The sequence below is a fragment of the Carassius auratus genome, chromosome 2, assembly GCF_003368295.1.
Source record: "Carassius auratus strain Wakin chromosome 2, ASM336829v1, whole genome shotgun sequence".
Taxonomy (NCBI): domain Eukaryota; kingdom Metazoa; phylum Chordata; class Actinopteri; order Cypriniformes; family Cyprinidae; genus Carassius; species Carassius auratus.
Window position 1 is genome coordinate 250,750 of NC_039244.1, and position 6,000 is coordinate 256,749.

Sequence of the window (6,000 nt, forward strand, 5' to 3'; positions counted from 1 at the left end):
AGGTATCTTTGAACACACTATCAACTGAATAGAAACAGCCGAGCAATCACATAGCAATGCAAAACTGAAGCCAGACACACAAACCTAAAATCCTCTTGCACGTGGAGCGAGTGACAGACCGCTGGACGGTGTAATCCCGTGGCAGGAGGGGTCCAGTGATGACTCACCTGTCTGTAGGTGAGTGTGTGAGACAGGATTACACACACCATGAAGCAGCGGCACACAGAGAGACAGCGGAGCAAGCAGACCGCGTGTGGCTCGATGGAGGACTGAGATGAACCTTAATAAATGATACTCGCCTGATTCAATAAGACTGGATCTTAAGGACTTTAGGCATCCTGGATCTGTAAATGGACAGATCTGGGTAAATTGGACATATCTGAGACTGTGAGGAGACACCTGAAGACCTAGAGGATGTTTTCATGTATGACGAGCGCCGCTTTACCACTAAAGACTGAGAAAAAGGCGAAAGGACAGGTTCTGTGTGAGTTTGAAAACACAGTTTAATATCCTGGAATGAAATATCCTTTTAGATGATTGCTCATATGATGCTCCTTCATCGCTCAGGAAACTTTAAGAAGATCTCAGATGTCCTCTTTCGTAAGAATAACATTGCATGAAGACATGTATATAATATCTCATGTCCTTTGGACTAGAAAGCATTTTTGAGTTCATGAGATTGAGTCCATCTCTGCACAAAGAGGACAATGAATGCTCAGAAGTTGCTTTTTCATAACTCAAGAAACTTTATGGAGTTCTAAGATGTTCTCTTAGTAGAAATAACTTAAGACTTGTAAAAGACTTTTAAAATGTATTGTGTATAGCATCATAAGGATATTTGGACTAGGAAGCGTCTGATGAGAAATGTTTGAGTTCATACTAAAATAGGCTCCACATAGATTATGAGCAATTATGAGATTAAATGGACACTTTTGCTGAAGTGCCTCTAGTTCTCTTGAGAAATAAACCCCTGTAATCTACTTACAAGACTCAGAAGATATCTAAAAAATATCTCAATATGAACTCAAACTCAAAAGACATGAAAGAGACGATTTAGATGCTTTGTAAAATGTGAAATAGCATAACTCTGATTATTATTGGGACAAGGAAGCATTAAATGAGAAATATTCTATTTCACATTAGATCTCTTTAATATCTGGATTTTTTTCCACCTAGACGACGATTATGAGATCAAATGGGGACTTTTGCTTCATCTCAGGTGTTTCTTGTGAGGAAAAAGACCAGAGTAATCTCAGGAGAGATCTCAAATATATCATAAACTGTGCTCAGATCTTAATATGAACTCAAACGTTTCTTATATAGCTCTCCTAAGATCTGTATGACAGCTGTTGACTCACTTCTGTCTGTTTTTATTCCTCACAAGGAATTTTATGAGAAGCATTAGAACAAAGTTTAGGTAAATGGAGCATAATTCAGAACTGGAAATCGATGAAAAAAATGAAACACAAAGGGTCTGTGCACAGTTGAGACACTGAGATCTTTTCCGAAACTCTAAAGAGAAGAAACCTTCATTTAACCGCTTTGATTTCTATGAGGAAAAACTGAGATTTGAATGAGATCTGTTTTTTTCTACAGGGCAGGTGGCCCAGCAAACCATGCCGTCTCACCACAAAGAGCTCGTGCCTCAGCCGGCCTGGATGGAGGTCGATAAAACCACGGAGGAGAAGACGAGGAGTCAAGCACTGGACAGAAAACCTGCAGCTGTGAGTCCAGAGGTCAGCGTGAAGCAGACGCCCTTCGCAAGAGCCGTCTATGACCTCGGCCACAAGGAGAAGCTGGTCAATGATCTCACCTTCGGCAAACGGATCGGCTTTTACGAGCTTCGAGGGGAAATCGGCAGCGGAAACTTCTCTCAGGTCAAACTAGGCATTCACGACCTGACCAATGGTGAGAGACACAGAGTGTAGCTGTATTCAATGCAAAACACCTCAACCTCCCTTCAGAGTTTCTGTTGTTGTGAATGGTAAATGAACATGTGTTCATCACGTCATAGACAAATCTGGGTTAATCCAGAAGATTATAGTTAATCTTCATCAGGATGTGTTCATTTCTATACCCCCCTTGGAGACCCACCTTAATGTCCTGAGAACCCGCCCTGTCACCATGTGAATGTTACTTTTTCAGAAACAAAACAGAGTAGAAGGTAAAAGGGTGGTCAAATCATTTCATTTTTTATTATATATTTTATGCATTTATGCATGCATTTAGCAGACACTTTTTTTTTTCCCAAAGTGACTTACATTGCATTCAGGCTAATAATTTTCTCCTAAACTTGTGTTTTCTGGGATTCAAACCCCAACCTTGCACTTGCTAATGCAATGCTCTACCACTTGAGCTACAGGAACACTATTTAACAATGAAAAAATAAATAAACCTTCAGAAGTGCATTTTCAATTTATTCATTAAAAGAGAAATGAGTTAAAATTTTCCTAATAATATTATATATTTTAGTGGAGCTATTTTTAAATGATATCAAAATATTTTTTGATGAACATCACATGATAAATAAATACAATATTTTTTTATTATAATTAAATTTGGTATCGTTTCATTTTATAAAAAATTAATTATTTTTTAACAATGATTGCAAGTTCTTATATTTTGTTTTCATTTTCCATTTGAGAGTTCAAATTTTATTGTGTGTCTTTGTCATTGTTTATATATAATTTTTTGCTCATTTTAATTAAAAATATTAGTACACATTAAACTAAAATGAAATAAGAAATGCCTAAAACAAAAATAATTGTTACATTTTATTTCAAGTAACAATTTTATGTATTATTATAATTATTATTTTTTTAATTAGTTATTGATAATAACCTTGGTTTGCTCACGATAGTCATAAAATCAAGAATGTATGAACCAGGCTTGACCACACACATGCAAACCAATCTGCCTCACCATAACTGACCCACGTGGCATTGGCAGTGCATTTACTCCCCTGTTCTCTTTCACTCATCTCTCTCAGAAAGGTAGCTGTAAAGATCCTGGATAAGCTGCGTCTGGACAAGCGCTCGCAGAAGCTGTTCTCTTCTGAGATACGCTGCATGGAGAGACTGTCCCACCCCAACATCGTGCGTCTGTATGAGGTGGTGGAGACGTTTCGCAGGCTTCACCTGGTGATGGAGTACGCGCCTGGAGGAGAGCTGTTCTCCAGGATCGCCACCAGAGGGCGCCTGTCTGATCTGGAGAGTAAACTGGTCTTCTCTCAGTACTGTCTGCTGTCAAACACATGGTGAGCACAGTGAAACACAATCTGTCTCGGAGTTTAACCTTCACTTTTTGTTTTACAAACAGTAAACAACAAAAATAAAAAAATAATTAAACATAATTTTCTTAACTACAGTAAATACAGACGCAGTGTATTCTGGGGCTGCATGATTAATTGCAGTCAAACATAAATCACGATATGTCTAAGTGCAATTATTTATAACAAAATGGGACTATAGTTTAAATGTAAAAAACTAATATATTTAAGATTTTTTTTACTCTAAAATATATCTGGTTTAATATTTTTATATAATAACATGTTCATACTTGTATATATATTTCTCTTTTTTTGTATATTTAATATTATATTTTTACAAATAATAATAATCATACTGCTAAAATACTAAAAGCAATAATATTTTGTTTCATTAATAGTTTTTAACATTTTAAATCAGATTTTACACCACTTAACATTTTTATGATCATTTAATTGCTACTAATTTATCTTCACCTTAGCAGTCTGATAAAATAATGAGTCAAACGTGTTAAATATAACAGCTGAAATGATTTGCTGTTCCTTCTACTGGAAATGGAAACTCAAATGTAGTGCATCATTCAAGTAATGCATGATAGAAAATCCACATTGCATGCATGCCAAAATGTTACGCAAATATCTATAAAAGTGTATGTTTTACCTTTAGCATGACAACAACATCATCCACCGGGACCTGAAGGCTGAAAATGTCTTCTACCACCACCATACTGCATCAAAGTGGGTGACTTTTGGCTTCAGCGTGATGGAACCCACCGACCACATCACACCACCTTCTGCGGCTCTCCGCCTTACGCGCGCCCCTGAACTCTTTCGGGACGAGGGTTACATCGGACCTCTGGTGGACATCTGGGCTCTGGGTGTCCTGCTGTACTTCATGGTGACAGCGACGTTCCCCTTTAACGGCTCGAGTCTGAGACGACTGCGCTTCTGCATCCTCAGAGGTTCTTACGCGTTCCCTGCGTTCGTGCCGGAAGCGTGTCAGCACGTGATTAAGGGCGCGCTGAGGCTGGTCCCCGCTGACCGTATATCCCTGGCACAGATCATGTCCAGCGCGTGGTTGAGGGGGTCGAGTATCCGCAGCCGTACACACCTGCTCTCCATCACCTGCGCACCTGACCGACGCCTCACGGACGCTCTCCGCCGACGAGCGCGCGTCAAACTCGCGCTCGAGGAGCTGGGGATCACGAGATTCACCTCAGGAACAACAAGGTGTTGGATTGCCGGAGCCCTCTGACAGGGATCTACCGGATTCTTCTGCACCGGATACAGAGGAGCAGATCCGTGGAGTCTGCGGGACACACGGCGCTCTGTCCGGGAGGAGATGGTCTACCCTACGACCGTCCACAAAAAAAAAGCACAGTCCGCCGTCTGTGCCATCCTATAGACAACATACAGACATACAGAAAGACTGATGCATCTCTGTGCAATTCTTGGGGTTTTTGAGCTATTGTTAAATTGCATGGCAAGCTTAATTAATTACATTTTGATAAGAGCAGACACACGGTTGATTTCGAATTGGACCTTTATGCTTCAAATGTTAACTTTTTCAAGTGCTGTAAACCTTTTTTACTTGATAAAAAAATATATTGATAAATATTCCAAAAATCGTATTACCTAGCATTTACGGAATATTCAGCTGAAATTTTATTAACGATATATAATCACTTGAAAAAGGGAACACAATATTTTTTTATTAATACAGTGCATATTTACTATGTCAGCTAATGAGATTTTTTATATATTACATTTCTATTCATAAAAATAGTTGTTAAAATGTATAAAAATAGTTATTCAGGTTATGCATTAATTCTCCAGTTTGTTTTTATTAAAAGGTGCACATTAGAGCTCAGAAAATCAAAACGGCTTGATAATCGTTTAGGTTTTTTTGGGATAAAAAAAACAACAACATTCATTGGTTGCGTCAACACACTGCTAAAACACATTTATATATTTATATGCAAACATTTATGCATCCGATGTCCAATCAATGTTGTTATTAACTAAAACGAGTAAAATATTTCCAGTAAAAAAAGGAATAAATCTCATATATATATATTATATATATATATTATATATATTATATATATATATATATATATACAACACACACACCAACACACACACACACACACACACACACACTTTGGTAACTGACTGAAATAAATTACATAAATAGAATTAATAAACTAATTATTAAACGAAAATGATAATATAAAAATAAACCTCATTAAAACAACAAATGACGTTTTAGCCAAATGTCTCCCATTTCGTGTGACTCATGTCCATCTTTAAAAGCTATTTAATATGAGATATTTACACTGAAATTATAATAACAATTCATTATGCATAATTGTGTAAATCCCTATAGTAAGTAGGCTACATGGTTAATTAACAGACATGGGGACTTGTGACTTGGTGACTTGGACTCGAGTCGACTCGAGTCGCTATTTTTAGGACTTGAGACTTGACTCGGACTTGGAAGTTAAAGACTCGGGACTTGACTTGACTTGAGACACGATGACTTGAATGACTTGAGTGTTAATCACATCATGTTTTCAGTTTGAATATAAATATATAAATTATTTTTTTAAATAAAAGTTGATTACTCAGCTGGAGCGCAGGCTGAGAATAGCGTCGTGACTGGATCAGGACACATTCATCAGTCATGCCCTCTCTACCTTACACAAACCACGCCCACTTAAATCAGATATCAC

At 37.6% G+C, this 6,000-nt stretch overlaps 1 pseudogene; it reads left to right on the forward strand.

Moving 5' to 3' along the window:
• Window positions 1-1,573: 1,573 nt before the first annotated feature.
• LOC113040024 (serine/threonine-protein kinase NIM1-like) lies at window positions 1,574-4,729 on the forward strand (annotated as a pseudogene).
• The last annotated feature ends 1,271 nt before the right edge of the window (window positions 4,730-6,000 follow it).